Source organism: Sinocyclocheilus anshuiensis, unplaced genomic scaffold (genome assembly GCF_001515605.1).
Source record: "Sinocyclocheilus anshuiensis isolate Anshui unplaced genomic scaffold, SAMN03320099.WGS_v1.1 scaffold6, whole genome shotgun sequence".
NCBI lineage: Eukaryota > Metazoa > Chordata > Actinopteri > Cypriniformes > Cyprinidae > Sinocyclocheilus > Sinocyclocheilus anshuiensis.
The window spans coordinates 42374-52537 of NW_015547668.1; the positions used below are offsets into that span (position 1 = coordinate 42374).

Sequence of the window (10164 nt, forward strand, 5' to 3'; positions counted from 1 at the left end):
GGTGTTGGTGTAATGGTGTGGAGGGTATTTTTCTGGCACACTTTGGGCCCCTTAGTGCCAACTGAAACTCAGACTGGTTTCTTGAACACGACAATGAGTTCACTATGCTCAAATGGCCTCCAGATCGCATTCCAGAGCACCTTTGGGATGTAGTAGAACATAAGATTTGCACCATGGATTAGCAGCCTATAAATCTGCTGCAACTGTGTGATGCTACCATGGCAGTTATGCATCAAAATCCCCCAGGAATGTTCTGAGCACCTTGCTGAATCTATGCAATGAATAATTAAGCTAGTTCTGAGAGCAGAAGGGGGTCCTACTCGGTATTAGTAAGGTTTACCTAATGAAGTGGCCAGTGAGTGTATATCCAATGTAATACATTAACAAGATCTTTAAAAAGACAGGCACATGATTCAGCTCATGTGGTATGACAGCAGGGGATGAGACTGAGTGAACATGCAGATAGATGGATCCAGAATACTAGACAATCATATAATATGAGTTTGTTAGTAATATAAAGGATACATTATACCAGCGGGAACTACGGGAACAATGGCCACATCTGGCTCTTTGGCAAAAATCAAGTGGCTTGCCAGGTCTCTCACCCTTTACCAAGAAATTATCTATAAAAACAATTTGACATCACTAGAGTTCAGTCTTTCAGTGGGCAGGACTGTTTGAAATTATTAACAACTTAATGATGAAACATGGATGAATGAGAAAGTAAAGAGCAGGATGTGCTTGAAATTAAAAATAAATATTTAAAGCACAATAAACCTCAAAAGATAAATTTAGCACTTGACCATTTAGGCGTGTGTATTCATATACTACTGACAGGAGGCTTTCTGTGCAAGTGCTCCGACTGGAACATGGAAAAGTGTAGGTTGCATGCCTAAATGGTCATATATGCACAGAAATATAATTGGATGTATAGTAATATATAATAAAATATATAGCAAATTTATTTTAAACAAGCTTCATGAACAAAAAAGCTTCATGAACACAACAACAACACAGAACAGTCCGTAAAAGCCCATAAAAAACGAAAACAGAACAGATCTGTGACATGTACATACACTAAAAAAAATGAAATGTGGCTGTTGTTGGTCCAAAGAATGTAACTACGTTTAAATTAAATAATTCCCTTACGTTTGTGTATTAAAATTAAAGGAGTTGTGTTGACCAAATTAGAAAAAGTAATATTTCAAATTTACACAGTTCACTTAAGTAAAGTGAATGAAATGGAGTTGAGTTGCTTCTGCAGTACCGCACTTTGGTCAGCAGGTGGAGTAATATCTGCACATGCGCAGATGTACAGCACATTCAAAGCTCACTCTTCAGCGATCGGTGCCATTTTTGAATCAGATGAAGATCACAGTGCCAAACGAGGAACGTTTTCTTTGTGGAAACACAGGTGAGATATTTTACTTTTTATGCATATATATTGAGGCTGTCATTTTATTAGAATGGTTAATCGCGCATAATCTCATGTTTTGTATGGGATTTTCATGAAGACACTTAAATAAGCTTGTTTGTTAGGTCATTCAACACATACTAAAGTTTAGGAGTTGGCAGTGTTTTATATTATTATTATTATTATTATTATTATTATTATTATTATTATTATTATTATTATTATTATTATTATTATTATTATTATTATTATTATTATTATTATTATTATTATTATTATTATTATTATTATTATTATTATTATTATTATTATTATTATTATTATTATTATTATTATTATTATTATTATTATTATTATTATTATTATTATTATTATTATTAGGTGACTCACACCTTTTTTTCCAACCTCACAGAGTTTTATAGTCCTACATGTGGCTGTGCAGAGATTGTGGTTCCTCTCACACATCCAGATCAAATCCAGCACTCTTTATAGAGCAAGAGGTAAGTTAAGTCTTTGTAATGTCAGCTGTGATGAATTACTTGGATATTTTTGTAATTCTAAATTATGTATTGAAGTTTAGATGTAATTCAGATTTGTGTTCATTTGTAATAATTTTGTATGTAATCTGTAAGTGCTGGTAAAGGAATACTATGATTGTTGGTGTATAATATTATTTTAAGGTTTGTCCCAAATTTATCAGCAGCCAACCTGATTTGTCCTTTTAAAACTGTATTAGGTATCTGTGAAATTCAGTTGGATTACAACAATCCCTTTGGTCTCCAAATATATGGGACTGCTTGATAATTTCTCAAACCAAAGAAAGGAGCAGCAGCAGCACAGAAGATCACAAACATCCTGTCAGTTATGGCTCAGGTATGTTATCTACATTCATTGTCATTTTAAATATGACAATAATTCATAATAGGTTAAAATAATATTTAACCCAAAGATGAAAATTCGGAAAATTCAGATGAAAACCTCTTACATCGTTTTTTTTTTTTGCCTGAACTAAAATTATGCATTTTGACCAATTTGTCCTGCTCTTTTTTTTTTGTGTACACAATAAAAGTCAATGGTGAATTCCTGTTCTGAATCTTCAAATGTAACATGTAATTGTTTGATGCTTTTGAAGCTTCAGAAGAGAAACTCACCCTTGACGTTGACATAAAAAAGTTAAGTAAGGCCAACATATAATTTTTTTGAGTGTAAATAAGTATGTGTAGTAAAAGAAAAGTTACATTTTAAACAAATAAATAAATAAAGAAATAAAATACAGACTAACTTTCTGTGCAAGATTTTATTGAAAAACATAATGGATTTAAAATGGGCACTATTCTCAAACTTTTTGAAGCACATTTTGTGCATAAATAAAGACACAGGACTACAATACTGCATTTAACATTGCCCTGTTGCATCACCAGTATTAGTTAATATATGGTTCCAAAATACATTTTTGCTTCCATTTATTTATGATGGATCGCCAGAAAGGTGCTAAAAATATCGTAAAGACATAACAAAAACAACGGAGTGTGTATTAGATCTAAAAGCATGATGTGTTATATAACTGTTTATTTTTAGATTACTGAATGTAATTAGTGGCATAGAGGCATGTTTTTACTGACAGGTTGAGTAAAGGCTCAAAAACAACAGCTAATTAAGTGCTTTCCTGTGGATTAGACCTCAGTCAGCAAGAAGAAGATATTTGTAAGAGGAAGTTGCTGCGAAGAACTGGCTTCAATCATATGAATTGCTCAAATCTAAATGCAGAGATAGTAAATGACATGCTAAGGAGGTTGACCCTTGTATCGGCCAACTGAACTTCATGCAGAGTTAAATATTCTTGTTCCATATTCATAGATGTCACTGGCATACATACAGGTGCATCTCAATAAATTAAAATGTCGTGGAAAAGTTCATTTATTTCAGTAATTCAACTCAAATTGTGAAACTCGTGTATTAAATCATCTCAATTCCTTGCATCATTTTTTTGAAAGACCTCTTTGCAGCTTTGGAAACATGCATAAAATATAGTCTGTAACATACTCCAGGGAACCTTTTGTACTTTTATTGGCAAGAGCCATTCAAAGTAATGCATGAAGTATTTTCTTAACATGTCAGGTTGAGTCTTCTTTTTGGGTAACTCTATGCTTAGAAACTTAGAATATCTAACATAAGAAGTCAGATAATTTTGTATGTAAACATACAAAATGATCTGAATTACAAAAAAAATATATTTCTGAATTACAGTTTCCAAATTGGCAATGACACCTATTAAATCTGGAAAAAAAAAAAAAAAAAAAAAAAAAAAGAATTATATATATATATATTGTAATTGGGGAAAAAGCTTGACAACATTATTTGGGGACAGCAGTTATGTGATAAAAATGTATACATAAATACCATTATGGATTCTTATATATATATCCTTTAAAATTATTCTATGGAACAGAAGTCAAAGAATTGACCATTTACCCAGTGAAATATGCAGTTTTCTCATTGTTTTGTGCTTCACTATCCAAATAAGTAAAAGTGAATGGTAGCTTGTCCTCCTAGAGGAACTGTTAATTGATAATTTTTTTCTTATGCAATGGAAAACTGAATAGTGTCCTTGGAGAACATACATTTACCATATCGTTTGTTCCACTGAATTTCCATGTTTTTTGCTTTATGTACAACTACTTTGTTTTATATGTTGATTTTATTTTAAAGTTAACAAGCCACAACTCTTAACTGAAGTATTTGGTATAATTAAACATCACGCTGCATTTTGATGGTCACAAAACAAATATGGCCTAATAAAGGTATAAAATGCCCCTGAAAACAATTTCACTGGGCAAATTTACATTTACATTCTTAGCAGTAATTTTCTGTTAGGACACCTACTGGTATTTCTCCTATTTCTGCTGACCCTCTCCTCCCTCATACGTTACTTACTCCAACCACCTCAGCTCGGAGTGTGGCTAAATCATTTCTAAACTTCAGTGAAGACAGTCTGACTTTGACAGGCTTCCATGCAGCTCTAGTTATTGGTCTGTTTATCTTCAGAGAGGCCTAAGAGTTCTAAGCCCATCAATACAAAGTCATCAGCGAGAGCTGGGGTAAAGAGAGACCTTGGAGGAGCATCTCTGTCTGCAGTTGTTTTTCTTCTATTATTTTTTTTTTCTAGAATTATAGCTACGATGAGGCAGAAATACAGTGTAATGACTCAACACTTCATCTCCTTAACAACCCAGATAAGTAAAATCAACTCGCCGCTCAAAGCAAAGACCCATTTTTACTCTGCAAATGCCAGTCTCTAGGTTTATGAATGTAACCTATTCAGTGTTCTCATACCATTTAAAAGAATATAACACTATTTAGCCACACTTTAAACACTAAAAAGTAAATACACATATTTTAGAGCTTCAGGTTACTAGGTCTAAACTGACCTAGAAAAAATATTATAATGTTAGGTAACAGGAAAAAAAAAAAGGCATTCACTATGGGGCATTTTTGTCCTCTAGATTTTAAATATCTGGGACATTTTTTGCCCTAAGCCTTGGTTAATTTCTGACCCTGATTTGAAAATGTTTGAACTTGTGACACAAATGCATTTTGTTTGGATATGTGTGTTCTAACAGATCAGTCAAGACTTCTTTTGTTGTTTTATCTAATCCTACTTTACCTTGAATACTTACCCTGACACAGCAATTACCATCATGGACCGATGAACACAATTAAAGTGCTATTTGGTTAATTAGTTCTTGTTGCTCGGCGAAACACACAGAAGCGTCACTGGGACAATGTTGAGATGTTATGCTTATCCCGTCTAGTGGAGCAGTCCAAATTTTGGTTATGTGCCACGATGACCTGTTGGCAGCAGACTGGACTGGGGTCGATAAATAAAATTAATGCAATGTTGATTTGTTGCTTTACTGAACACTGGATTGAAATTCAAATAAAAACCTTTAATGTCATGCATCAATTGTGTCGAGCACTTGGCATTCGTATGCATTAGCTGGCACTGAAAAATACGTTTAGTTTGTATCTATGAAAAATCGATGCTCTGAGAGAATGCCGACAGTGTTTTGGCAGTACATTAAAAGACTTTGAAAGGAATCACTATCATGTATCCAAGATCTTCCTGTGCCATTTGGATGTAAAGCGTTGATAATAAATGCCTCCAACATACCAGCATCATGGGAGAGTGTCAGTAAACTATTTTCTTTGAGGTTTTAGGAAATATGATAACTTTGAGCATATTTTTCAACTTAAAATGAAAGAAATAATTCAAAAGAGAGATGGGTATAGTTAACTCTCAGATTAGATCAAAGCTTGTGGTGTTTTCGTTTATATACCATCTGTGTCATATTCATGCTGTGATAAGAGAAAATTAAGTCTACCATGGATTTCTGTGGCGTCACTGAATTTGTGTAGAGGATATTTGGATAGGAAGCAGGTTGAAATGAGATGTTGTGGGTTTGTTACGTGTTTGGTCTTTCACCCCAAAGACCAAACATGACCATTAATCCTGTGCTTTCTAATACTGAGTTATAATCTGCGTTGAATCTCAGAAACCTGACCATGAAGATTTTCCATCTCAAAGATAAAAAGCAATTAGAGTCTTTTTGCATACTTCTCATGATAGATCTCAGATCAGATGAGCATGATCTCATTAGTAATCATCTTGCATTTATCTTACTTTATACATTTTATGTTGAGATAAGGGCTTGAAAATATCTCTACAAGTGTTTATTTTAAATTTTTGCATTTCTAAAGCTGTGCATATGTAAATACTATGTTGTAGATGTTGTCAGTATGCCATTGCTCAATATGGTTCAGCATATATTTAAATGTGCAAAAATGCATGTGTAAATGTTAAATGCAAATATGTGTGAATTCTTTTTCATATTAGGCTGCTCTAATTGTTCTCAGGTTTGGCAAAATATCTAAGTCTGCAAACAAAACTAATTTTAATATTAACTATTTTGCTATCCACTAGGGTTGTAATGGTTCTGTGTAAAAAACAAACAAACAAAAAAAAACATAATAATAAAATAAACCGCACCATTTACCAATCTCGGTGCTGTACGCATTTGTACTGCGATTAATTACAGTTCTAACAATGCATATGAAGGAAAAGCCTCAGATAGACATTTGGAGTGACCACTTCCACTAATGCACGTCATCACAACCGCTAGGAACAAAGCATAGCAGATGATGTTTGTTTATCTCTGTGTATACTGTACCCAGAGGCAACAGCATTGTTAACGAATAGACTAAAAATTGAAAGCATTTAGTGGAATGCTCCTTTAAATGTAGCTGTTGTGTCATGTTATATGAATAAACATAAACAAAATGTATAATATGATTTTAAAGTAGTGTACACATTGTAGAACATACAACCATACATTTTTAAATATTGGTTCTTTAATAAATTATCCCTCGGTGTAGCATATTGATGCATATTGGGCCAAGCGATTAGTCAACAGAAGAGACAGACGGCTGCACGTGAGTGTTTTGCGTAATACTTGTTTATAGATCTGCTAAAAGCGTCTGCAAAATGACTAAATGTAAATGTAATGTAAATGATACAAGTGTTTTTTATGTTAAAATGTTTAATTCGTATTTAGTAATAGTAGAATATTCTATACAAAATAGTAGAATATTCTTGTTGAAATTACTAATTGCACATTAAAGGGATAGTTCACCCAAAAATGAAAATTTGATGTTTATCTGCTTACCCCCAGTTCACCACCACCCCATCCCGTTGCCCCCAAACTAAACCGTACTGAAACTGTAGCCCAAAATCACAATGTGAACCAAACCTTGAGAACCTTCAACCATTACAACCTTACTATCCATATACTGCATTGAGTGGAACACAGCATTAGGTGTGTGGTCCAGAATACACTTTTTGAAGCTAATTTAGCTTTTTCTGTTGTAACAAGGATGATAATGAACAGATGGCGTAAAGCCTTTGAGCTGTAATACACTATAATGATGGAATTTCGTATGTAAAGGTACTAGCAGTGACCCCTGTAGGCAGAACAACCTTTATTAACACAAAAAAATCACTGGCTTATTATGGCCTATAGCATCTTTGCCTTGTGTTAGCATCATGAAAACCCCCAGTGAACGGCAGTTGTGGCAGCCACTACCATCGTTCATGTAACGGAACCCTGATTTTTATTGTATCGCTGAACTAAAGCTGCATCGCGTGCCCCCTTACCTCTATTCGGCACAGCAAGTGGGATGAGAGATGGACTTCCTTTTGACAGGAGGCTAGCTTGAGGACACCTGAGGGAGAATGTTTATTTTTAGTTCTCTTTGCAGAGACCGTCTTGGGAGCAGAGGGCATTGAGCTGTGGATGATTCCTCCAGTCAGCTCCAGTCCAGCTAGCTTGGTATTCTAAAGACCATCTACCTCTTTTGCCCTCAAGGCTCAGACAGCACCTATCGAGTTTGCTTTGTAGACAGCAAGCACTGACCAAATTTTAAAAACCGGCACCATCAGTGGCAAGCGATTAAGCATTCACAGAAAATCCCTTTTTTTGCAGAGACAGAAAGGGGCCATCTTCCCATGCAGGGCTGAGTGGTCACCTGCAGTCCATTGACGATCGTCATACATTGTGCTGATTTTTTTTTTCTTTATCAAATGTGTTTGACAGAGAAGTTTTCTTAAGCTAAAGTAACCTTGATTATTTCACTTCACAACTTATGCTTCACTTCACAAATGCCTACACTACAAATGCCCTGTGCTCGCTGTTTGCATGCTGTGTTTATGATGTTTGACATTTGACTAGTCTTGAGCTAGGCTTTCTCTACTCGACTTGCTATTTAATGTAACTTTTGAGCTTAAAAACTCCATGAAATGGCTTGACAAAAATGTTTTCTTTCATGTATTGGTGTATTTCTTATTGAAAAAGAAAGATATGGCAGAACATACCTTGTGCATTGTTTAAGCCATTAAATGTAGGCTTATAACAGCCCTAAATGATAATATGCTACTTGCTATTGCAAATCAAAGGCAGACTAAGGTCCAAGGTTTTGGTGGTTAGCATGGCCCAGTTAGCCCTTGCTGGAAGGCATAGTATCTACTGATTCTCAACTGTCTGGTAAAAAAAAGCACACTTTATAATAAGTAGTATACACTAATAAGTATGAATGCAACAATACAGTTAGTCCATGTACCTCTGTTTTTAATGGATTGTCCATTATGGAGCACTATAAACACATGTAATGTGTGTTTCATTTATACTGGACGCCAGAGGGTGCCCTCATGCAGAAAATCCACATATGCATCACAGAAGTAATTCTGATGATGTTCCAGGAAATCCCTAATATGGAGAAAGGCATCGCTATCACTGCAACTGAATAAAAAGATGATATAACATTAAACGTTTTGAATGATGAAATTTAAGTAAAATAAACACTCGCCTGCGACAATATATGATTTATCTATGTTCTTCAAGCCATCTCGGGTATTTTCATAATGATTAATTATATTTGTAAGCCATTTCTAATCAACATAGCCTTTATTACAGTATAGAATACATTTTCTGCCTCATTCTGTGATAAGAAGCTGCATCAGATCACAAAAGGAAGTCATTTTAAACACTCGACTAATGTTGTGAAGTAAAAACAAGTTATAATGTTCTCTTTTGTTGGACAACAGGTTTAGAAAGGCTTATCATTGCATGTCATTAAAAGGGAAGATGCTCATCGCGTGTTGCTTTTTCACATGCACGTTAAAAGCGGGGAAGCGTTTCTTAATTTCAGCACGAGAACTCATGGGCACACACAGCCAATTCTGAGAGAAATAAAACACATGGATATTATTTAAACGCAAAACCGCACAAATAAATCACACAAGCGTGTATTGAACCGTGGATGTCGTATCGAACAGTTTGATATTTGTAGCACAGTTCGTAAGGAGGAAGGAAGGAAGTGAACCAGGTGGGCGCCATCTGTACCCCCGGCCTGTGGACCACCTTGAATTTGAAGGGTTGTAATGCTAGATACCAACGGGTGATCCGCGCGTTGGTATCCTTCATGCGGTGGAGCCATTGCAGGGGTGCGTGGTCCGAACAGAGAGTGAATTCCCGACCCAGGAGGTAATAGCGGAGGGTGAGAACAGCCCACCGGATCACCAAGCACTCCTTCTCAATGGTGCTATACATCGTCTCTCTCTTAAAAGGGAAGATGCTCATCGCGTGTTGCTTTTTCACATGCACGTTAAAAGCGGGGAAGCGTTTCTTAATTTCAGCACGAGAACTCATGGGCACACACAGCCAATTCTGAGAGAAATAAAACACATGGATATTATTTAAACGCAAAACCGCACAAATAAATCACACAAGCGTGTATTGAACCGTGGATGTCGTATCGAACAGTTTGATATTTGTAGCACAGTTCGTAAGGAGGAAGGAAGGAAGTGAACCAGGTGGGCGTTTGGAGACTCGTGGATCTTTATTTAATAACTCAAACTTGAACAAAAACAAAAGTAGCGCTTCCAGCGCGTTCACACTCTGCCAGTGGCATAAATTCAGTTCCTCAGGTTTTCTCTCTCTGGCTGAGCAATGCCCACGAGTCCCCGTCTCTCTCTCCTCCACGTTTTCCAGTCTGCCTTTTTAACCGGTCTCTCCAGGCCAATTACTGCAATCAGACACAGGTGTTCATCATTTTGCACTTGACCTACTTACTCACCGCTCGTCTCCCGCCCCTCTCTCCCGCTGCAGACTTCGCTGAACCACGCCCCCCTCGCCACA

General features: G+C 35.8%; 1 long non-coding RNA gene across 1 annotated transcript; it reads left to right on the forward strand.

Annotated features, from left to right (window-relative positions):
* Positions 1–1290: 1290 nt before the first annotated feature.
* LOC107702676 (uncharacterized) lies at positions 1291–2281 on the forward strand. Its single transcript, XR_001635786.1, has 3 exons — positions 1291–1414; positions 1827–1914; positions 2151–2281. It is a non-coding gene; the product is annotated as an uncharacterized LOC107702676 (long non-coding RNA).
* The last annotated feature ends 7883 nt before the right edge of the window (positions 2282–10164 follow it).